The following is a 24946-nucleotide window of genomic DNA, read 5'->3' on the forward strand; positions in this document are numbered from 1 at the left end:
CAGGGATCACCCCACAGCTCTGCAGCTCACCCCCTTCCATGAGCACTAGGATTACAGCAACACGCTTAGGATACGCCAGCAAAACTTCATATTTCCTTCCCCCCATCCAACTGTTGGGTTATTTGTGCAGGTTAATTAATTATTTTGTAGTTTGTTGCTCCCTCTCTGCAGCAGGAATGGAAGCAGGGCTGGCAGTGGAGCTGCTCTCACCCAAAGGCAGCTTTGTGCAGTCAGCAAAAAGGCGGCGGAAAATGACTGTTCAATGAAATCACATATTTTGGGTAAACGCTGCCTGCTGAAAGAGTCGGTCTCTGCATTAAACTGGGTGGCAGGAGGAGTTGCTGTGAAATCATCGCAGGGATTAGATGGAAAAGAGCATTTCGTGTTTAAGTGCTGATTAAAAAGCAATATGTTGCCGAAAAGCTTCGCACCAAGCGGGTGACTCCTGTCCCTGCCGCTTGGCGACTCTCGGGGATTATCGTGACATGCCCCACGAGTCCTCAGCACAGGCACTTCACCATTTCCCAGCCCCTGGGTCTCTTGGTGGGTTTTTTTCCTGCGTTTCAGTGAGGCCCTTTAGGGTGAAATTAATTCAGTTTAGCAGCCAACAGGCTCCAAATCGATTCATTCTGCAGCCGGGATGGTTTATGGGCAGGACGGATGGGCTGCAGCACACAGCTCTGCGTCTGCAGGCACTGACAGGAAACCTCGGGGGGAAAGGGATCCACAAAACTGTCCCTTTTATCTTTGGGAATAATAGTTATTTGGCTGCTCAAAAGGCTGCCAAAGCCTTGCAGGAAAACCCTGATCCCAGTCATGCCAAGACCCCAGAAAGGCAGAGAAGGAAAAGGAGTGGGTGGGTGGCAGAACCACGGTCTGGGATTTAGGGTGAGAGGGAGGGGATGGGGTGGGGTACACCCGGTATGTGCCATGGCAGAGGTGCAGGAGCCACAGCCAGGGCAGAGACATCTTGCTCAGAGCCATCTCTGCCGTCCATCCCCACCCCAGAGCTGCTTTTCACCAGCACTGGGAGAGCTGTGGGTCCCTCCTGGATGCCTCAGCCCGTGGGGGTTGGCAGCAGTGCCACCGCGGAGACAGCCCTGTCCCTCCTGGCAGCCCGGGCAGGCTCTAGGGGTTCTCTGTGAGCTCATTCCCCCCAAAATCTGGGCTCAGGACAACACTGCGGCCACCACCTCCCAGCCACCCCTGTCCCGCGCCGGTGTCGCGCTCTGTCCCTGCCCCTGGGTGCTGCAGCGGCTCCGTGTCCCCGCAGGCTGCGCTGGCTCCTGCAGACAGACACACGGACGGTCTCACGTCACCTGCGCTCCCAGCAGGGTTTGGATGCCGGCTCTCCGCTCCCCACCCTGCTTCTCAAATGCTAATGTAGCTTTTGATGTGCACGTCTTCATCCTTCAGCAGGAGAGGGATCCAGCTTTGGACAAGCGCAGCACCGTGCCGACGGCGGCTTTGCAACAGGAGCTGCCGTCCTGTTCCTTGACTCGATCCCAGCGTTTTGTCATTTTTGAGGAAATAACAAACTTGAAAGTATTCGGCTTCGGTGCAGCAATTGCAGCTTAATTGCACGTCTCCTTCTGCCCACACAAATGCTGAAAAGTGACTTGGCAAACTTTAAAGGCAATCCAGGACTGAAATGGGGAGGCTTGACAAGCCAGCATTCATCAGCTCTGACTAACGCGTCTGTACTCTCAAACCTGCTGCTGTTCCTGCGTTGGCCTGACATCTTGCTGCCCTCAAAGAATTTCTTTTGAGTCTCAATCAGCGGCTGCCGGGTGGCTGTGTCTGAAAGGTCCCCCCAGCGCTTCGGCTGCCAGGTTACCCACAAACCATTCCTGGGGTGGGGGCTGCCTTGGCCGTGCCCTGGCAGGAGCTGGGGTGGTTTTGCTGCTCAGAGAAGATGGAGTGGGCAGATGTCCTGGCATGTCACCGGTGTTTGTGCTGGTGGCGTTCCAGAGGACACGGCTGGCAGCACAGCTCTGGCCCCACTCCCCCCAGGCTGGAGGCAGCTGCCTCCCCAGGAGAGCCCAGCGTGGGTTGGGGCACAGGGTCGGGTAGTCTGAAATATCTGATGGAAGCCTGAGCTGCAGCAGGTCCGCAGCTCCCATAAGGGAACGGTGGGGGGGCAAAGGAGAAGAGGGAAGGGAAGGCAGAGCCGTGATCCCGCAGGATTTGCGGCACCGCAGGCGACGATGGGATCATGCTCTGATCGTGCCACCAGAGGCAGCAGGTCCCCAGGACAGGGCTGTGCCTCAGGGCAGTGGCAGTGCTGGGATTGCTGTGCCTCCCCAGCTCCCTGGTCCCCTGGGGAAGCTCTTTGGCCCTGCCAACACTTTTCCCTGCTCATCTGCCAGGTCTGCTGAGGGAGACAAGACAAGGAGCGAGCTGGGATCAGCGGCTGGTGGGAAAGCATGAGAACAGAGCTGAGAGCCCCCAGAGGAGCAGAGAGAAGGGGTCACACAACCACAGGAGACCTTGTGGTTGTTTGCTCAGGTTCAGGAGCATTTCCTGGGTCAGCTGCTTCATCCAGCCCTCCTTCCTCAGGTGCTGATCTGGGTGAGCCAAGGCCAGGTGGGGATGGGGCAGAGCAGAGCCAGGGGGGCTGCTCGAGGGGCCAGCACCGAGCCTTGAGCCTCCAGTGGATGTGGCAGTGAGCGAATCACAGCCCCAGCTCTCTGTCCCAGGATGTTTGGGATCAGCACAAAGTTCAGGCATGCTTGAATTCATTATTTCTTGAACTGCCCCTCATGGCTGAGCGGGGTTTAGCGTGCACAGCACGTTGGCAAGGGAAGCATTGAGTCTACAGGCTTCTGCAAGGAAAATATTTAAGATTTCTCAGCAAATGGTGCATGCAGCTTTTCAGGAGGATGTTTTGCTCTTTTCCCCATGATCAGACTCATCCAGCATGTTGCAACGACGGCCTCATTTATACACAGGAAGGAGAGTGGGGAGGGGATGTTCTCTCCCTTCAGAAACGGCACAATTTACCAAAGGACGGGAATTATGTAAAGCAACAGGATTTACTCCCAGCCCAAAGTCTGTAAACAGTGTGGGTTATGCTGCATGGAGCTCCTGAAAAGCTAACTGGGAGGGGAGGCCCCTCGGTTCGTTTTGTGAATGAGCTGCTCAGTGGTGGCTGTGGGGTTTATTCCGCTCCACAGTGTGCACGCAGCCCTCGCCGTGAGCTCGGGAACGAGCAGCCGAGGAAATAGATCTTTGCTGGAGGCAATTGCTCTCCCAACAGAGAGAGAAAACCTCATGCGTGGCAGGCTTGGGGGATATTATTTTAATACCTTTCTGCTCACTGCAGAGCAAGGTGGCCTCGTGCTAGGGCAAGTGTGGCAGGTCACCCCCTGCTCCCCACGCTCCAGTCACCGTCAGGCTGGGCTGTCACAGGGGGTGCAGAATCCCAGAATCCCCACGCTATGACTGTGCTGCAGAGCCAGGCTGAGCCAAGCCCTTGTCTCATCTGATGAGGCCATTTTGAAGTCCCTGTTGGCTCCTGACCTGGCCCTGTGAGATGAACCCTCAGCCTCTGCTCCAGGGCCTGCTTGGTCCCTCCATCCTTGCTTCTGAACTCCTCCAGTCACCTCCTCGCAGGAAGCAGCCTCCTGCCATGCTCTGCAGAAGTGGAAATCCAAATTTCTGATAGAGCATTGCAGTTTTGTGTGCATTCTGCATGAGACTCAAAACAGCACCTTCCAGGAGAAATCTCTTGGGATGATCTAAACCTGTTGGGCACAGGGTGGATTTAGGAGTGTCAGAGAATAGTAGAGATGGGATGCAGTGAAATAAACAGGGAACTTGTGATGTAGGGTCTGTACCAGCTGCCCCTCCTCCATGGGGCCCAGCATTCATTTTCCTTCTTCCAGGAGCAGGGAGGATGCCCAGGATTTCCCCCCTCTGCCCCTTGCACACCAAACCCTGGGGCTCTCCTGGGGGCACTGCAAGGTGCCCATGCCACAGGAACCCACCCCAACCAACACAGACAAAACCCAAAAGGCTGCAGCTGCCATGCCTCAGTGCTGGTCACCTGCCCAGGTGTGGGGCTGCTGGCACAACCACGGGGCAGGCAGGGCTGGCAGCTCTCTCTGCCCACAGAGCAGTGCCTGGCTTCTCCAAGCCTCCCTGTTTATTTGCTCTACAACAGCTTGAAACCAAATAGGGTTAATAGCCCTCCCTGTGTCCTAGTGAGATGAAACTACCATTGGGAGACCCAGGACAATTTTTATATAGGATTAGAAAACAAAAATCAATATTTAATTATCTGTAAGCTTTTTGTGTCACTGCATCCTTAGCTTGCTAACGGTGAGTGCCGGCTGCCAGCAGAAAGTGAGTCATTAAAGGCGCAGTATCTTTTACTGGCCGTTATGGGAGCACAGTAAATAGAGCACATTATCACTCCTCACACACCTGCACGGTTATTTATCTTTACAATCTCTATTTACCTATATTTATGGTGGGTTTCTCCTGTATATTATATGGCCAGGTTAACTTTAATGGGCTTCATTAAAACAGGCACTTAACAAAACTTTGGAACATCCTCGTTTGGGCAGACGGCAGGAAACCGAAACGGGCAAGGAGAGGAAAAGCACTTTGTGCCACCAAGTCCCCAGAGCTCGCGTGCTGAAGGGTGGCTGCTGGAAATGCTGCTGGCTTCAGGGCTGTGTCAGCACCTGGGGCTGTCTGGGACGTGGAGAAAAAAGGGGCTTGGGGAGGGTCAGGGCTGGGAGGAGGAGGAGGAGGATGGAGCCTTCACTGGGTGCTGGGTGCTCAGCTCCAGGGTGTCCCCTGTGCATGGGGAGCTGTGAGCCCGTGGGCTGAGGGGCTGCTCAGGGTCTCCTTCCTTTTCCCTGTTGCACCTTTCCTCCATATCTGAGTCACAGCCCCAGGGGACAGAGGGACACAGTGCCTGTTGCTGCTGCTGCTCTCCTGCTCCTCTCCTGCTCTCCTCCTGCTCTCCTGCTCTCCTGCTCAGGGTCCATCCTGTGGCTCTATCCCTGCACATCCCTTGCCTCCATCACCCTGTGCCCATCCACCTGTACTCACTGTGCCACAGCCTGCCCAGAGCCACTCAAAACGTAATAAATAAACACCCTGGGAAACGAAACCTTCCCCCGTGGCGAGGGGAACGGGCAATTAGCGGATCTTTTTTGCTGCAGTAGTTAATTTTTTACAAGCCTCCCTTATTTTCCCTGTTGCCCCTGGTTAATAATGACTCGCAGCCGCTTACACCATAAATAAGTTCCACAAATTTCGCAGATGCACCGGGCTGTTTAAGCAGGGAAATTGAGCAGCATATGTCTGAATGGTTAATTGACTTAATTGCTGTTAGTTGGGCTATTAGCACACTTGATCCACCCCAATGACCGCAATACTTTCTTAATGGTGTTCATTTTATTTGGATGCCAAGCTCCAGTTACCATTACAGGGAAATTTCCAATTGCTGATTACCTCATAAATATATAATTGTAGTCATAGGCTAAATAAAGCCAACAGGCATTAATAATGAACAGCATTTGACTAAGAGCCTTTAAAGGATGATGGAAGTTTCTTTAAGGACCTCAGCTATTCTTGAAATGTAAATAATCTTTCATGTTTCTATTTTTAATGACGCTGCATCCTTTTTCCAGCCGGCATCGAGCACCAGGAGAGGTGCTTGGTGCATCCCACATCCAGGTAATGTCCAGAGAAATTAGCAGAGCTGGGAGCCTCCCGAGCTCTCCCTGTTCCAGGAGCAGCTCCCAAGGGATGCTGAGGTTATTCCTTTCAGGCAGCCGCAGGCGTGTGAGTGACCACTGAGCCCAGCCTCCCCTCCAGGCTTTCTGCAAACAGCTTTTCCCTCTCCCTGTCTGCAGAGAAAAGCAAAGCAAGGCCCCACCAGGCCAGGTCCTGCCCTGTTGTGGCTGGGTGGGGGGCACAGGCAAGGGGGGCTGTGTCTGCCACAAGCCAGGCTGCCAAAGCCAGGTGAGTGTGTCACCGGCCTCAGCACCTGTCACACTGCAGAGGATGGCTGTCACCTCCCTGCCCAGCCCCTGCAAAAGGCAAGGATGTCCCTGAGAGCAGCTCCCTTGGCAGGGGTGGGTGACCAGGACCCCCTTTGGGACCAGGCTGCTGCACTCCTGGGCCCAGCCATCCCCAAATCAGTTTAGTCTGTCACCAGACAAACCAACAACCATAAAAAATACCTGTACCAGTGCAGATCTGCCCCCAGGGGTGGCACTAAGGGCAGGTATGATTTATCCAGAGCAGGAACAGCAAGGGAAGAACAGCCTTTTCCAACTCCAGCATTGTTGCTGGCTCTAGAGACAATTTAATTATCCCAGGCTTTTCTTAACTGACCTAGTCAAATGAACCTGCCTAGCTCTGTCCACAATAATTACCCACAGTTTGCTAATTCATGTGGAGAAGAAATTACTCCTCAATAGTCTGTTAATCTTTGATTCCCAACCACGAGCTCATTTACTCCAGGCTTGTTCCCTACTGGCACCAAACGGAGAGCATTGCATTAGTTATTTTCAGCTATTAAGGAACTAGTTATAATTAATGTTGGCTTTGACCATAGCCTGGCTTTAGGCAGATGCCTTGGGGTGCTGAAATGGGTGGGGGCTGTGTCACAGCCACGTTTCTGGGGTTTGGGAGCATCCTGCACATCCTTGTGGCAGCCCTAGGTCATGGACACAGGGAAGAAGGGACCTGCCCCCCCTGGATGTGCAGGGTGACCACGGTCCCCAGGTCTGTGGGCAGCATCCCACCCTCTCCCTCACTGCCAGAGAGGGGGAATGTGTCACCCTGGCTCTACGTGTCCCATGGGACAGGGAGGGCATGTCACCATGGGCTGCCCCGTGGGGGATGGCATGGGGGGCTCTGCCACCTTCCCCCTAAGGAGCTGTTTTCCATTTCCAGCTCTTCTGCCCATTTCTGTGGGCACTGCTGTGTGAGGGGAAGCCAGTGAGTCATTGGATGTGTGCAGGGATGGAGGCTGGGAAGAAAGGGAAAAAAAATCAGGAGGGAGGAGAAGGCTTTTGAGGAGCAGGAAAGTGAAACACCCTTTGCAGCCTCCTGCCTGAGCTGCTCTGCCTCCAGTGCCAGGGTCCCTCTGCACCCCAGGGCACCCCCAGTGCCTTCCCTGAGGTCTCTGGGGAGGAACAGGAGCTGGAAGCAGTTTGGTTTCACCCATTCCCAAGGGTTACAATTCCCCTACCCTGCCTTGCCCTCCTGGGACCTTTCCCATCAGGGTCTCCTTCTGCAAACCTTCCAGGAACTGGTCCCTGTGCCACCAGGAGCTGGCAGGGACCAGGAGCTGGCAGGGACCCCCCTGCCTGCCCACCCCTCATCAGATGGGGGTGAACTCCTCTTCATCTCCCTCAGCTGGTCACTGACACCCTGGCAGGACTGATGGCACCAGGGGGGTCAGGCCGCCCTCCAGACCTGCAGAAAATGGGAAGCAGATGTTGCTTCAGCAGAGGAAAGGTCTCAGGATATGAAATACTTTCACCTGGTGCCTTCATCTTCTGGAAAATCACACGTGACAATTCCTTTTGAAAATGATCAAAGCCAGGCACGGCGTTTCCTCTCTCCTTGCCCATCTACTCCGCTCTGTTTTATCAGATGGAGTTTAAAGCAAGAGCATGTTTTATTTTAAAACAGATTTTAAAAATATTCTGGCCTTTCGGGTTGACCATTCAAACCATCTGCTTTCCAATGTCTCAGATGTTGGCCTAGAGAAGAGGAGTGGTGTTAACAATAAGCAAAAGTACCTAATAATCAGTTTAATACAATGCTGCACAATACTTACGGAGTTGGCATTCCCAAAGTTATTACCAGAAGCCAAATCTTAATCCTTTTTAAGTTGGGGGGAAAATGGATCAAAAATTAGAATGATATCAAGCATAAAATAATCTTCTGTCTGTATTGCACTGATAAAAAAAATAGAATATATAATTACCATGTACAAACTGCTTATGTTTGTGATTATATGTTGCTGCCATCTCCAGGTCCTCCCGGTAAATGACTTAATTGGGTTGTCCTGATGTATGGATGGAGAGTGGGAATGCGTGCTGGATCTCCCGGGGATGTGTGCTGGATGCCTGCTCTGGGAATGCCTGAGACAGGGGCAGAGCTTTGCTCCTCTGGAGATGCTGCACAGGGTGAGAGGGAAGGTGTTCCCACCTGGGAGCTGCTCCTGGGGTTCCTTTTTTCCTCCTCTTTTACAATTGCCGTATCCCACCACAGATTTTTGGTTTGGTTTTTCTTTTTTCCCCCTGGCTATTTATGAGTAGAGTGAGAAGAAAGTCTGGCAGAAGAAAGGCCCAGGGGCTCTGGGACACCAGTGGGGGTGGATGGGGCATGGGATTCAGGATTTTGGAATTTAGAAAGTGCCTCGTGCCTGAAGGGACATTGAACCAAGAAGGGAATGGGGAGGGAAGCACAAAGGATCCAGTGCCCTGTCTAGACACTAAATGTACTTGAAAATCAAGTCATGGGATTATCTCCACAGAGGAGCAGACTGGGCAGGCATAAAAACAGTGTTCAGGGCTGAAAGGAAATTGTGAGAAATAAAAAGAACAGCTCAGAAATCTGGCAAAGGGAAAAGGCTGGGGCTTCCCAAGGCTGTGAGCAGCACCCAGATGGATAAAGCACTGCTTTGGGAAGGAAAACGGGAGATAAAATCTTTTAAGGGATTAGAGGAGCATCTTCCATTGGCACAGGGAAGGTAACAGGGAGCAGCCCCATCTCAGGAAGGAATTGTATCCATGTGTGGGATAAAGGACACCAGAAAGCTCTCCAGGAAAAGGGGACACCCAAAGATGATGGCTCCATTCTGCACCTCTGTGTGTGCTTTGTGTGGCAATGAATCTCTGCCCATGGACAGCCCAGGAACAAGCACCAGGATTAGGGGATTTTTATGTATAAAAATGCCTCATTTGCTTTTTGCCTTTTCTGCCACATATCAACCCAAAATACTCTCACAGCCTCACACTCCTCTTTATTGCCCACTGTATTTTTTATTTTCTATTGGGTTTTGTGTTTTTTTTTTTTGTTTTGTTTTGTTTTGTTTTGGGTTTTTTTTTAATATTTGCTAAATTTAGCCATTTTTCTGGTGAGGACATTCAGCAGCACAGAAAGCAATGCTCTCGGATAAGTTCATCACTCTCAAAAGACTTTGGTGTCATTTAGCGAGGAATTTTTACTTGGAAAAATATTTCAATGCAAATGATGGCCATTACCACAATTAAATATTTATTTTTTGCCCCAAAAAATGAAAATAATTTCATAACTGAGGAAGGTGGACAGCCCATGGCAGGGGGTGGAACAAGATGAGTTTTAAGCTCCCTTCCAATCTGAACCATTCCATGATTCTGTGGTTCTCAGATTCTTTGACTCTGCTCTTTAAAGTGCTGTTCCAGAGACTCTGACTGGTTTCAAGTTCTTGGGCAGAGAATTTTTCTTAATAGCCTCTAAACCTGCAGATCAATACGTGAGGTTTGCTAAACAATCCAGCCAAATCAAAGGTATATTGTGAACCTGAAAAGGTACTCTCTGCACTTTTTACCATTTACCCAGCACTAATATTTACCTGGAATTAATTCTGCTCCCTTCCCAACCCTGAGCCTTCCTGGGGGGAAGGCTGGTGAGATGCCCTTGTTGCTTCTATGGGATGAAAGCATTTTGGATGAACATAATTCATTCTCTGATTTCCCAGGATCCAAAATCTATTTGATGTAAAAGGTCAGAAGAGTTTCCAGTCATGCAAACAAGCTGCCAAATATAAACAGCCAAAAACATGTAAATTCAGTGACTTGGACAATTAACATTTAAGCTAAATTAAAACCAGAAGTGGTGAGGATGCACTAGCAAGGGTTGTGCCCATCACATCCCTCCAGGCTGGCACAGCACAGCCAACACAAATCCTCCAGCCCCACCTGCTCTCAGGGGTTTGTCACCAATAAATCCCCAACAGTTTATGACCAATCAATCAATGATTTGAGTAACACCTTTGCAATGAGTTTTGGCTACTACAAATTGGTCTAAAATGCAGGGTAGATCAGTTTGGGGCACTGCTTCCCATGGCATGATTCCTTTGGCCATGCCAGGCTCAACTGGCACGGGGATCCCAGTTCTTTCCTCCATCCCACCTTCCCTGTCACTACCCTTGGATCCTTTAAGCTGGGAGGGAGCTGGTGGGTTAAGGGCCATCCCCTCTCCTTCTTCCAGACCAGCTCAACCTCCTGTGGTGCCCTCACCTCCACCCGGCCTCCACTGACAGCAGGGATGGGGAAATCCCATCTGCCTTCCCTCTCCTGGGCTTTTCCTTTATTATTCTGTGGGACCACCACATTCCCACTGCAGCTTTCCCCAGTGTGGCTGTATCTGGGAATTTTTCATTTCCCTCATTTTTGCCAACCACCTTTGAGCTGATGCCACTCTTCTGAGCTGTTCCTTGCAGCTCATTTAGGGTTCGGTGTGCCAGCCCCAGCTGGGCCAGCAGTTCCCTGACTTTTGGGGTTTGCCATCACCTTCCAGACCGCTGCCATCTTCCGAACAGAGCCCCACAGCTGGCAGGGGAGGGATGTGCTCCCTGGAGCTGCTTGACAGCCTTTGTGTGGGAGAAATTCCACCCAGAGCAAGCATCTCCTCTCGGGTGCTCGGTAAGGTGGGGTTGAAGGAGACAGGAGGGACCTTTTAATGAGGGGGGTGTCTGGAGGACTTTGTGAATGGACTGGGAAAGTCATGGGCTCGGGATCACATTGCACCCGCTGAAAGAGCCCCGTAAATGGAGTCATTCTTGGTGGCAGTAACTGATCCGCCTCCCGGCTGAGAGTCATGGAGATTAGGCATTAATTGAACGCGGGCTCCGAGGGGGGAGAGGGAGCGCGGGGCTGGGGTGGGGGGGCAAAGGGAGCCTTAGAATGGGAGCACAGAGAGCCTGTTAATAAAGACACAAGGGCAGCTGTGCACCGAACGTGGCGGGATATAGGATTTCAAGAGCCGGGCTCGTCTTTCCACTGAGAGCTACCTTTCATGGGATGTAACCTTAGGAATCAGCCCGGAGCCAGCACCGCCCTGGGGGACGGGGACAGGGACAGGGACAGCCCTGCCTGGCCTGGGGGTCTCTGGCAGCGCTGCCCCGGGATCTGCACGACTGGGAAGGGAAGGGAATTGCATCCATCGCTTGCCACCCACCCCGGACCTTGGGATTAACGGGTGGGGAGGGGGGTGATGAGCAGAGCGCTTGGAGAATGGGGAGGGTCACGGGGAGCCGTGCCCAGCCCGGCTGGGGCTGGGTTTAATCTGGAAGTCACGGCTAGACAATGAGTTTTGCTCGTCAGAGCTTTTCAGTTCATTACTCTGCCTCTCTCTTTTCTGCAAATAAGTAAATGCACTTAACAGGTTGCTGCAGGTCACCTAAGCTCCCTGTCGTGTGTGCACTCTTATCCCCTGGTAATTGCAAAGTGCTGCTACCGATCTGAAATGTCAAAGGAGTGATTTAAATAGGAATTTACATTTGCCGCAAACGAGGGCGGCACACAGAGACAGGGACTGCAGCCAGCTGACACCCGGCACTGCCAAACGGGCTGGGCTGGGCTGCCACCCCCACGTGTGTTGGTTGGGATGTCCAGGAATCCACAGAGGAAGATATCGAGATTTGGAAATTATCCTCCTCAGACCCTTCCACCTCCTTTGGCACAGGTAGAAGAGGGTGACCACAGTTTGCTGGTGGGAGTGGAAGGACTGAGAACCACAGAATCCTAGAGCACTTTGGGTTGGAAGGGACCTTAAGGATCATCTCGTTCCACCCCCTCACTTACACAAGACTCACACAAGGGTTTTCCAAAGGTGTGGCTTCTCCCCAGCTCTGCGCTGGCCAGAGAGGGCTCAGGGTGGAATGAGCTCAATGGACCCATGTGTGCATCTCCACCCACTTCCAGAGCTGCTGAATTCCCCACAAACACAAACTCCATGATCCCAAGCATTCCTGTGTGTTTGGCAGACAGAAGGACACCCTGGGAAAACCTGGAAGCAAACCTCCTGTTGGAAGTGGTGATCCTCTGCCAGTTGCCAGTGGAGAAGCAACCAGAGATCTGGGCAGCCCCTGCAGGCATTGTCCAGAGCTGGGATGGTGCTGTTCTTCCTGCAGCCAGGTATGGCTAACATCCCCACTTATTTTTCCTCCCTGAATTTCAGGATCACACAGAAAATTGTGAAATTCCCACTTGTGGCAAACCCACGCTTCAGCGCTGCTGGGAGCCACTGTGGGCCAGGGATGAGGGACAGCATTCTGTTCAGACAACCCTCATATCCACACATCCAAACTTTGGAGACGTGGATTTTGCCACTTTGGCATGCACAGGGCTTTCATTAAGGCTTTGCTGTGGCTCTGATCCCGTGGATAATGTGGGTTTCCCAGTGGAGCGTGCATTTCCTCAGGCACGTGGAGAGCTGGCACCTTTCCCTCTGCTCCTCTCTCACACTTTCCACATGAGCAGCCCCAGCAATACGCACAAACCCATTTAGCAAATGGATTTTTTTTTCCTTGTGAAGTGTTCAAAAATAGTCACCCTTTATTATTAAAGATGATGATGGGCGTTTCATGACTCAACAGTCTGAGGGCGAATCTGCACCCGGGATATCAATAGTGCACGTAAGCAACTGCAGCAATCGATAGTTCAAGTATATTTCTGTATTTATTACATATTCAATCAACTAACTCCCGCTCTTTTATCAATGCATTAGCTGATAATAAAACTCTGTTTGCTATAGAAAATATTAGACAGTGTATAACAATTGAACCTTGGGTATCGAGCTGCAGAGGCACAGTGGGAGGGAGCTGTGTGATACCCTCCTGGTTGTCCCACCTTGTTTGATTAAAGGCAAAACAAAATGCTGCAGATGAGACATGAAAAACATCCTGTGCTAATACACATCTGAAGCCATCAAAGTGGGAAAGATTAAAATGAGCTGGTTCCTGATTTCCAGTGGTGCTTGAAGGTGCTGCTTGGATTGTGCTGCTCCCAGGGATTCCAGCAGTGGCAGTGGCCAGACACAGGTCAGGTGTGCACAGCTTCCCTTCCCTGGCTCTGCTACAATTTTGGACAGGTCACGTAGCCCCCAGTGTTTGCTGGAGGTGATTTGCAGCAGGAGAGAGCACTGGGGTTGAGATTTAAGGGTTTAGACTGGATATCAGGAAAAAATTTTCCACTGGAAATATTTCCCAGTCCTGGCATGAGCTGCCCAGGCAGTGGCAGAGTCACTGTCCCTGGAGTGATTTAAAAGCCATGTGTGTGGATGTGGCACCTGGGGACATGGTTTAGTGGTCTTGGCAATGCTCTGAGATGGACTCAATGATCTTAGAGGGCTTTTCCAGTCAAAAGGATCCCAAGATTCTGTGATTTAGACACATTTTACCCGGGACAGGCATTGACTTTGACAATGCTCTGGCTGAGGATGCCTGGCTGGACCCCTCTGCTTCCAGAAAAGGGAACAACAGGAGCTGGTAGTTCTGGGGCTCTCAGACACCCTCGAGCAGGGACATTCCTGGCTCCATGGTGTTCAACTGAGCACTTCCCAGCCTTTTATCCCTCTCCTTCCAGGAAAGTGTCAGGCTGCAGACACATTTGGGGGCTTCTTCCTTGCACCCTTTTAGGTACACAGGGATCCTAAACAGCCAGGAAGGAGCTCATTACAGTTTCCAGGGTGTTAATGAGCAGCCTGGGAGAGCTGTGAGCAAACCACGGTGCTTGGTGTTGATCCCTGGGTCATTAATGCTCACACCCACAGAGCAATAACCAGGGTGAGTTACAGCTGCAGGGCTGCACTGCCTGGTGCTTTGTGTGCCCAGTTCTGGATATTCTCCCAGTTCACCCCTATCTGGGTGGGTTCATGGTGGCATCTGAGGGCAGCAGTGTCCCCAGTGCACGGCACTGATGGCCCAGCACCAGCCATGCCACCACCACATCGTGGCCTCTGTCCAAAAGAGAAAGCAGCCAGCTTCAAGTCAAATATGAAAGAAGAGGCTTTTTGTGTCACTTTTAATTAAGCTGGATAGCAAAGCCTCTATTAAGTGTGAGGGATGTGTCCTGTGAACAAACACACCGCATTACTACCAGTTATATTTTATTTTTATCATTGTTATTATTTATTAGTCTGGAGCCCAGCAGCCCATTGATCTGCTCCTGAGGAGCCTGAGTGAGGCTGAGCAGCCATAGATCATCTTCGACAGAGGCTGACACGGGCATTTTCTGTCCTAAACCATTCACGAGGAGAGTGTGAGCGGTGGCACAGCTTGGTTTGAGAAGGCTTTCAAGGGAAACAGGTGATGGCAGAAAGCCTGGTCCATGTGAGAGCTGAGGCTGCTCCTGCATCCTCTGGGATTTTGGAGGCACCTGAGGGGTGACCTGGAGCAGCCTGGGGAGCCAGGCAGGGCAGGGGATGCTGCCCCAGGTAAGTCACATTCCTGGCAGGGATTTTGCTCCTGCAGAGAGGTTCAGAGAAGAACAAAGAGCTCTTCTCTTGCCCAGTCTAAGGGTCCTGGTGTGGGATGAATAACCCCTCTGCAGTGACCTGGAGAAGGCAGCGTGCTCCTGCTGCAGCAGGGCAGGGTCTGCCCCGTTCCCTCAGAGAGCAGAGTGTGGGTGGGAGCAGGGGCTGCTTCTTCCCACAGCTCTGCAAACACGAATTACAACAATCCCTCTCTGAAAGCAAACGGTGCAAATGCAAGCAGGGAAAGCAGGATGCCAAAAACATGGAAAACCATTTCATGTGCAGAGAAAGCAGCGCAAAGGAGAGAGGACAGGCTGTGAGCTGATCCCAGCCAGCCCCTCTGCACCCACCAGCTCACGGCAGCCCTGTTTGCTCTGGGAGCCGGGATGCCCCATGGCCAGGCAGGCTTTGGCTGTCAGGAGAGCCCTGCTGTCCATGGCTCCAGCCCAGCCAGGCTCTCACACATGATTATCATCTCCCTGGAGCACGGGCAAGCAGCAGCACAGCCCTCGGGGCAGGACCCTCACCCAGCCCGTGCTGAGCTCACCCTCACCCCGTCCCCAAATCACTGGGGTCACCCCCGGGTGTGGAGAGCAGAGCACACATCCCCTGCTGGGGCCACCGTGGCCATGCTCCATGGCCAGAGCAGTGACCAGCGAGGTGTCCGTGTCCTGCTCACATCCCTGTGCCCTGGCGCTTTCCGAGGGGGAGCATCCTCCTCTTTGTCCCCGCTGATTGCCCTCCGCTTGCTCGTTTATTTGATCGTTTCAGACAGGCAGCCTTCACCTGAGGACATGTCAGGGCGCTGCTGGTTACTTGTCCAAAGGGGAAAACATTCTTTATCTCCTTCAGTGGCTCGTGCTTTCTGAGGCATCACCACCCCGCGCTGCCGGAGCCGCAGCCCCCGGCGTGGCGCGGGAGCCGTGTTTGTGTGGCTCAGTAACTCTGCAGATGTGCTGTATTGACGTGGCCATCCCAAGGAATAAAAATCCGCAGTGCTTTCGGAGTGAAAAGGGGGTTTAATCTCCCAGCAGCGGATTTGTGTGGCACACAGGGGCTGGTGGCACTGCCAGCTCCACTTTGCCCGCGTGCCTCTGGTCACAGGTGACCCGCAGCGGGTGGCAGGGTGCCCTCTCTGTCACTGTCACAGCTGCTGGGGACACCCCTGTGCTGCCACCCTGCATCACCCTGTCAGGGAGAGTGGGACACCCACGGCTGGCCCCAGGCAGCCGGAGCACTGAGCTGAGACAAATGCGAGTTGCTGTTCATCCCATGGAAGCACGGGATTTCCACGGGGCCTTCGGCACAGCTCGCAGCCGGCTGGGGCTCCAGCAGGGCTCATGAAATGCTTCCAGCCCCGGCTGTGAGCTCAGCACAGCCTCCCCAGTGCCACGGGAGGGACTGGGCAGAGCTGGGCTGGCAGCTCAGAGAGCTCCGGGGTGGGCAGGGCAGCGGGAGCAGGATGGGATGGACATGGGTGCAGAGGGGCTGGGATCAGCTCACAGCCTGTCCTCTCTCCTTTGCGCTGCTTTCTCTGCACATGAAATGGTTTTCCATGTTTTTGGCATCCTGCTTTCCCTGCTTGCATTTGCACCATTTGCTTTCAGAGAGGGATTGTTGTAATTCGTGTTTGCAGAGCTGTGGGAAGAAGCAGCCCCTGCTCCCACCCACACTCTGCTCTCTGAGGGAACGGGGCAGGCCCTGCCCTGCTGCAGCAGGAGCACGCTGCCTTCTCCAGGTCACTGCAGAGGGGTTATTCATCCCACACCAGGACCCTTAGACTGGGCAAGAGAAGAGCTCTTTGTTCTTCTCTGAACCTCCCTGCAGGAGCAAAATCCCTGCCAGGAATGTGACTTACCTGGGGCAGCATGCCCTGACCTGCCTGGCTCCCCAGGCTGCTCCAGGTCACCTCTCAGGTGCCACCAAAATCCCAGAGGATGCAGCCAGTCCCAGCCCAGCTGGGATGGACATGGGATGCACTAACAGTGCTCCCCTACAGCCACACTCAGGGGTCACCACAGCCCCCTGCCCTCCCCTCAGTGATCCTGGGACAGCCCCAAACACCTCACAGGAGCAGAGAGTTGGGCAGTGTGTGCATGTGTGGGTGTGCGTGTGTTTAATAAAATACAAACTTACATTTCCCTTTTCAAATGGAATTAACATACTTTATTGCCAGCTATAAGAATTATTCCTTAAGGGTAAGAAGTTTATAAAAAATTTAAAGTAACAAAGGCAAACTTATAAAAAATTCATCTTTTAGTAGTGATTGCTCTATAAAAAAAAGAGTAGGTTTAAGTGAGAATACAAAATTCACAGAATTAATTATGTAAACAGAAAAAAAGGCACAACAGCTGAGAACTAAACTAATTAGCAGCAGAGTGGCCCTGCCAGTGGCAGCCTGGGCCAGCACATTGGCAGTGTGAGAGTAACCTGCAGTGACACTTGTGTCCTCGAGTTATTCATAACACAGCTCTGCCGAGGCTCAGAGCAGTGCTGGCTTAATTAACCCAACGCTGGGCGTGGGCAACACCAGCTTTTCTCACCTGTGTGTCGTGCTGGGATCTTTGTCCCGAGGGTGCTGCAAGCTGATGTTGGCTCAGATTTGCTGTGGGCTCCTCTGGAGGAGCTGCTGCAGCTCCACCAGTGCTGGGAGCCCAGGAATTCATGGAATCGTGGAATTGCCTTGGTTGCCTGGCCAAGAGTCCCAGAAGAAAGAGAGAAAAGAGCAGATCCCCACAAAAGGGGTACATGGAGGGAAACCCCAGCCCTTCCCTGAAGCTTCCAGCCCTCCAAGCCAGGCTGTGGCCAAGCCTTCTGGACTTTCCCTCCATCCTTGACAGAGAGCAGAGAAGGGGCAGGAGAGGGGACACAAAGCTGCAATGGGAGAAGGAGAACCTTGCCAGGTAGTGCAGGTTGTCACCTTGGCTCAGTCTCTGTCCCTCTGTTTGGGCACAGCAGTGTCCCCAGTGCTGACCCCAACCTGGACAGAGGGGCTGCTGGGGGGGGGGGGGGGGTCTTTGGGGGTGTCCTGTGCTGGGTTTGTCCCCTCCCACCTCTCAGGACTGTGAGGGCTGGGTCTCCCCCTGGTCACCAAAATCCATGCCTGGCTCCTGTTCCTGGATCAGTTGGGTTTCATGATTGCCTTGCTCCATCCAGAGCAGCCAAATGCGAGCAGAATGAGCAAGAGCCTTTCCATTCACAGGCACATTCAAGGTGTCATTGACATGCAAGGCGCTTGCTCATTCCAGCCTGCTCTTTGCATCAGTTTTCACTGTAGGAAAATTTTCAGGAGGAGAAAAGAAACTTAAGGAACACATTTAAAAGTGAAGTTGAATAGAACAGGGCTGCTGGGAATACAAATGCTGCTCGAGTTTCCTTCTGATTCCTTCCACTGGCTGTCCTCTGCCAGGAGGCTCTGCTGGCCCTGCCCTGGAGGAGCTGCTGGCAGGTGGGTGTCCCCAGGAAGGGACAAGGAGTCCCACAGCTCCTGTTGGTGTCCCCAGGAAGGGACAACGAGTCCCACAGCTCCCATGGGTGTCCCCAGGTGGGGATGATGAGTGCCACAGCTCCCATGGTCACACATCCCCCCTTGCAGGCTCAGGAGCTGCAGGCTCAGAGGTTTCTCTGTGCTCTCAGCTGCACAGGGCATGCAAGGAGGACACAGCAGAGATAGCCCTGCCCTGGCTGGAGGTGACACTTTGGGTGTCACAGTCACTCTGAGCCTGTTTGGACACAAGGCAACAGCTGTGCTGAGCAGTCCCACCAACATCTCTGCAGTGGGACATGGTGGCTCCCACCTGGGGCAAACACCAGGATCTTGCCAGGTGCCACTTGCTGCCTGCCACCCCATTGGGTGTGGGATGGGCCAACACTGTCCTCTTGGAACACTGCCCCAGGGGAAGGTGTCACCCTGTCCTTCTAAGTTCTTCTAAGCCTTCTGATGTTTACATTCTTGTAATGGAGTTTCTCACGCACTTTTATGTAAATAATTATTGGTTTACATTCTTCTCTGGCGGAAGAGAAATTTAGTGGACTGTTGTCTTGTTCAGTGTCATTGGAGAGCTGGCACTTTCATCCTCCAATCAACTGTCACTTCTGTAAATCTATAAATATTTGAGTCAGGAAATAAACTTCCCTTCTTTTTCTTTTTCTTACCTTGGAGTCCCTGTAGTTTTATTTAATGTCCTATTGCAACAGGAAGGGGCAGGGACAGGGGTGGGGATGGAGCCAGGGGTTGGCTCTGCCTCCCCTCCTGCAGAGCCTCCCCCTTGCTGCCACCCACGTAAGGGACAGAAGCGTCACTTGGATTGGGAAGGAGCAGCCACATTTAGAAGTGCAGGAAATGCAGCGTTTGAGTTTCACAGGAGCCCCTCGCCCACTCTTTTTCTCACCCGCTCAGCTTAAAGCATTCCTGAAAATCCTCCTTTCCTCAGCCATCGCTATTTTTGCCTCTGAGCTGTAGCATGAGTGGGTGGGATCATCCTGCCGTGCCCAGGTGTGCTGGCCCAGGGGCTGGCTCAGGCTTTACAGTGTGGGAAGTTCCATTACCCCATTGCTGGGCTGTGATGGAATTCCAGGAGGGGTTCGCCTTCCCTCCTGCAGCCCCTTCCCTGCCCCACATCCTGTTTCACCCCCATGTGATGGAGCAGTGCTAATGGGAGCCCGGGAGGTTTCAGCTCCACGTTGCCCTTCCCTGGCAGATGCCAGAGGTGGGATCCCTGGGGCTGAACATCCCAGCCCTGACTCCCTGCGTGGGGACATGGGGACTGTGAGGAGGAACAGGGCCCACAGGGCTCTGCTCAGCAGTGAAAGACCCAGAGAAATGCTGGCAGCTCCCCTGAACCTCAGGAGGGCAGAGCAGGGACCAGCTGCTGCTGCTGTGGATAATTTTCTTGAGGATGCAGGGCTGGAATGATCCCCCTTGGCCAGGTGGGTTTCTGCCACCCCTCGATTTGAACATCTCCCTTTCCTCTCTTCTGACAAGTGCCAGGCAAATGCTCCCTGTACCCTCTCTTGGCATCACTGCCCTTTCCTCTGGCTGCTCTCTGAAGTGGATTTAATGAGGATTTTAAGTGGTTCCTTCAGGCAGGTGCTGGGCGGGCTGACCGAGATCCACCCTGGAAGCTCTGCTAATGAACCCTGCGGCCGGAGGAAGGAGCACAGGCGGGGGATTCTCTGCGTTTGCCGGGAGGGCTCCAAGGGCTCAGCCCCGGCTGCTGCCGCGGCCCCGGGCCAGCACCAGCCTCAGCAGGAGCAGCAGGGGAGCAGGACGGGGCACGATGAATATTTCATGGTGCAGCGCCTGAGCCTCGCATCAGCACCGGAGCGGAGGGCTCGGCACTCCTGGTGTTTGATCCCGCACACGGAAATGTCAGGGCAGCCGAGCCTGGCTGGGCTCCCAAGGCGAGGAGCAGCCGCGGGGCTCCCCCCGAGCTGCCACACCCGGGCAGGGTGGCACAGCGGGGACACGGGGGCACAGCAGCAGTGAGGATGGCAGGACAGGGATTGCTCTGCCAGCCGCTCAGTTTCCAGGCTGGTAATAACTCCCGAGATTTCCTCAGGGCTCTGAAAATACATGGCTGAAGAGAAGATCTTCATCATGAAGGGAGAGCAGGAAAGGTTGGGCTGACCTTCGCGCAGAGCAGCGGCCGGCAGCACTGAAAGGTCACTGCGAGCACTCTCGCTGCCTCTGGCTCCTGCCTGAGGGGCTGGCAGGGACAGGGGCCACCAGCCCACCCAGCACAAACCTCTCTCTGGGAATGTTTCTGGTTCTAAAGCCCCGGTTCCCCACGTCCCCAGGAGTCCTCATCCCTGGAGGTGCCCAAGGAATGCCTGGACGTGGCACTCAGCGCTCTGGGCTGGGTGACAAGGAGGGGACGGGTCACAGGTTGGACTCCATGGTCTTGGAGGTCTTTTCCAGCCTAAATGACTCTGGGATTCTGTGTCTGGACCCTGTGGCAGCCGTCAGCCTCTGCCTTCCAAAGACGTGGAGCCAGGCTCTGTATCATCACCTGCTGCTGAATCAGCCCCGGCGATATCCCGGCGGTGCTTCAGAGCTGGAGAGCTCTCAGCCGGGAGGTGCTCCCTGCCACTGGCATCGGTTCAAGCCGCCTGGTGAACTAAATTGATTTTTTATAGTTGCTCTGGAGCAAGTTAAATGAATCTGTTAGTAGCTGCTCCCTGCTTAAAGCTCCCCTCAGTGCTGGAAGTGCAGCCCGGCGCTCCATAAAACGGGGGGGCTGCTCCAGCCGTGCCCCCGCCCCCGAGCAGTGCTGCTGTGATTAGCTGCCTGCTGCATAATTCCACATCATTACTGCGTGCACTCCGAGGAAGCCATCAGCGGAGCGGGCCGCGCCGGGCTGGAGAGAACCCGTGCCTCAAACGGGAACGCTGTGCAAAACACGGCGTGCAGGTGTCTGCACACTCCTGTTTGCATCTGCACCTCCCGTGTCAGCCCAGCGGCGGCTCCAAGTGTTAAATCACTGGGAGGCAGCTCAGCGATCACACCCCTGCCTCAAAGACAATTAAATAAAAAATTAACAGCAGTTTGGCTTTTATTTTTAGAGAGGTTTGTTTGGATTTTTTTTTCCCCTTGGACGTTTCCCCACATTTCTGTGCAGTAAAAGGGCTGGAAATCCACTCCCATAAAACCAGTGCAGGCTGAGATTCACAGGATTCCAGAAGCTGAAGTTTTGGGAAGATAAAGGTCACCCCTCGGAGAGGGACTGGAGGCTGAGCTCAGGCTCGTGGGCAGTCAGTGGTTGCTGCATCTTTGGGGCTTCGGACACAGCAGGAGGCATCAAAGAGGCAGCACTGGAACGGGCACTGTCCAAATCCAGCTCGAATCAGCCACAAAAACCCTCGGAGGGTCTGATCAGAGCCGCAGCAGAGCCGTGCCAGACCAGGACCCGTGCCCAGCCTGGAGAGCTGGCACTGCTTCTCCCGCGCTGGCACTGGGGCCGGGGGATGCTGAGCCGGCAGAACATCCCTCCCAAAAATGGGGCCGGGGGATGCTGAGCGGCAGAACATCTCCCAAAAACGGGGCTGGGAGATGCTGGGCTGGCAGAGCATCCCTCCCGAAAACGGGACCAGGGGGATGCTGGGCTGGCAGAACATCTCTCCCAAAAACTGAGTCAGGGGATGCTGAGCCTGCAGAGCATCCCTCCCAAAAACGGGGCTGAGGGATGCTGAGCTGGTAGAGCATCTCTTCCAAAAACGGGGCCGGGGGATGCTGAGCCTGCAGAGCATCCCTCCCAAAAGCAGGACCGGGCTGGAGCCGCCCGGTACCGCGGCTGGCACCATCACGGGCGGTTTCCATCACTCCGCACAGCTGCTGAGCGCGCCTCTTCCTCCCCAACAGCTGCTGGGATCTGACCCTGTCCATCAGCAGTGCCAGGAAAGCCAGCGAGCTGCCGGCAGCCGCCTCGCTGACATCGGTGTTTTCAAACATGCAGGCAGCGATGTGATCGGCGCCGTCCCCAGAGGCCGCGCTCGGGGCCTCGCTGCGCGGAGCTGCCGCCGGTGCTGCCAGGAAACGCCGCTGCTGCTGCTGCTGCTGCTGCTGCCGAGCGCAGTTTAACTCTTGCAGAGCAGCCAGCCGGGCTCGGGAGGCAGCTCCGTGCTGCTCTGCCGGCTCCCCATCCTGGTATCCCAGCAGCGGGAAGAGGGGCTGAAAGGAAAAGGAACTTTGGGGATGGAGGAGGCAGAGCTGGAGAGGTTTCTGGTGGTGCCACCACCATCGGGCAGTGTGGGTGCCACCGTCAGAATAAGGCACCCTCTGTCACCAAACCATTGAGAAGGGAGTGAAAAAAAAAAAAAAAAGAAAAAAGGGGTTTGTTGACTTGTGACAAAAGATAATTAATATCGATTAAAGGAATACAAATGTCACCAAGCATTAGCAGGACGGCCAAGGTATCACTTAAGCAGCAAACAAAGGATGCCTGCGCTGGGTGGGAGCCGCGAGCAGACGGCGCAGGGGGGACACAGGACCCGTGGCTGAGTGAACAAGTGCTCCTGGAATTTGGGACCACCAGCTCTCCTCTGCTGGTGCCGCACAGCCCTGCCCGCTGCTGGCTGGCGATGGATGGCGAGAAATGCCCCCGGGTGCCGGGCAGGGCCATAGGGAGGGGACAAACAGCCCCCCTAGCTTGGGATGCCCGCATCCCCCATCCCCATCCCTGCTGCAGCTCTCCCTCAGGAGTGAAGGTGCTGCTGGGTGCCCGCTGCCTTTCTCGCCTCCCTGCCCTCGGGAAGCCGTGGGGCTGCGTCTCCCAGCACCCTCGTTAATTTGAACAACTATTTACTTAAGCCCCCGCCCGCCCAGCCCGCATTATGCATGCGGCCAGCGGGGCTGTGACTGCGGCATCGATCGGCTCCACTTCAATACCCTCATTGAGATTCCGGGCACCGGCTCAGGGACTCTATCTCAGTGTCTGGTCAATAGCTTATATTTTTAATTTGTCGATAATCAGTCAGGACCTTGGTCTGAGTGCTGCCGAGGCTCCCTGCTCAATGGAGAAGGTGAAATCACTCAAGCAGGGTCATGTTTATGGCCTGAGCTGAACCATGGGAAATGGAGATATCAGTCAGGCTTATGAAAAATAACATGCTATATTATTTTTCATAAAGCTGACAAAATCATATTAATTTAAAGACAAAGATAAGGCACCCAGCTGGCAGTGCTCACTTTCTCTTCCCTTCTGAGCGTGCTGAGCCCTGGGAGGTGCAAACCAGCCCAAAATGTGCAAGCCTTGCACCACCACCACCAAGCAGGGCACGTGCCCAGGAGCCAGTGACAGCCCCAAAGGTGGCACCATGTCACTTGTGCCACTTCTCCCCATCATCATCATCACCATCATCATCACCATCATCCCCTCAATGACTTCAAGCACCAGCTGAAGGCAGTTCCCTCAGCCTGAGGAATGGCAGCAGGAGGGAATCAGGCACCAGGAGCAGAGGGGGAAGCAGCTCTGGAAGGGGGCCCTGGCTCATTTGGAGGTGATGCCCAAGGTCTGCTGCTGGGAGCTCCATGGTTTTCAGAGCAAAACCAGGATTTTTAACAGGAGAAGTTACGTGTGTTTGCAGGTGAGTGCTGAGCCTCAGGGCCTTTTCTAACTAATACTCCGAGTATTTAACTGGTTTTAAGGCTTCTTTTGAGAATTTGATAAGACAAAAGGTGTTTGTGTGAAACTCTTGGCTTTTGGAGTCTGTGTCTCTGAGCAGTACTGGAGGCACGTTTTTAATGGTGTTGGCTCTGCCATAAATGTACCTGTGAGTTTTTGGAGCAAAGGGCAGGAAAGAAAAAAGAAGCTTGAAGTTGCAGTTTCAGCCTTTAAAGAGAAAAATGTGCTCTGTAGGGTTTCTGCCTGAGGTGTGGGAGCCCCAGGAGCAGCGTGTACCTGAGGTGTCAGCACGTGGCTGCAAGCAGCTGGGTGTTTGCAATTTATAATTTTTAAGCAACACAGCAAAACCTGGGAGCTCCAGCTTTGTGTGCTGTGGTACCTCCTGTGAATGGGGAACTCTGCTGGGGTTTTGGCCTCTGATGGACCCTCCCAGCTCTGGCTGGGACCAGTGGCCTTGTGCTGGCCAGGTGCCCCTGCCCTCCCCTCCTGTGCCTGGGCACAGATCAGGGCTCATCGCAGCAGCTTTTGAGGGGCTTGTTAAAATACAGATGTGGAGATGCAGATTTCTGTGGGCAATTTGTCTGCAGTCCCTCAGCTCTCATGCACTCAGTTCTACTTGAAAAGGCTAAAAAAAAAAAAAAAAGGTAAAATAAACTGTTAGAAACCCCCAAGGCAAGATGAGCTGACAAGTCAGGAAATGCATATGCACACCTGGAGAGGCAGTGGCTAAAAAAAAGCAGGAAAACCTGGAGCACTGATCAGGAAGAGTTCAATTGGCTTGGGAATGCTGGGAAGGGAGCTGGGAGTAAGGGAGGGAAGTGGCAGGTGTGAACATGGGGGTGTTGCCTTGCAGGGGTGTTAGAATTGTAGGATTCCAGAGTGGTTTGGCTTGGAAGGGAATTAAAAACTCATCCCATCCCACCTCTGCCAGGAGCAGGGACATCTTCCACTATGCCAGGTTGTTCCAAGCCCTGCCCAACCTGGCCTTGGACAATTCCAGGGATGGAGCAGCCCCAGCTTCTCCAGGCCAGCTCTTCCAGTGGCTCAGCAGCGCTGGTGACCCCAGTGCTCTGTGATTTCTGGAGGTGCTGGGACATCACCAGGAGCTTGGGGCTGACCTGAGAGGGGACTGTGTCCCCTCCCCACCAGGCTGGGCTGGTTGGGGCTGGGAGCTGCATTCCTGTGCCTCGTATCCACCGAGGAGTCCTGCTCCCGTATCTCACACTTGTCTCCTTCGATTTCCCTGACAGCCAATTGTGGGCAGCGGGAAGGTGTGCCATTATCTGGGGCTGCATTATGGAAGTGTCGCGCGGGTGATGAATGGC

Source organism: Passer domesticus, chromosome 17 (assembly GCF_036417665.1).
Source record: "Passer domesticus isolate bPasDom1 chromosome 17, bPasDom1.hap1, whole genome shotgun sequence".
In the NCBI taxonomy this organism is placed as follows: Eukaryota; Metazoa; Chordata; class Aves; order Passeriformes; family Passeridae; genus Passer; species Passer domesticus.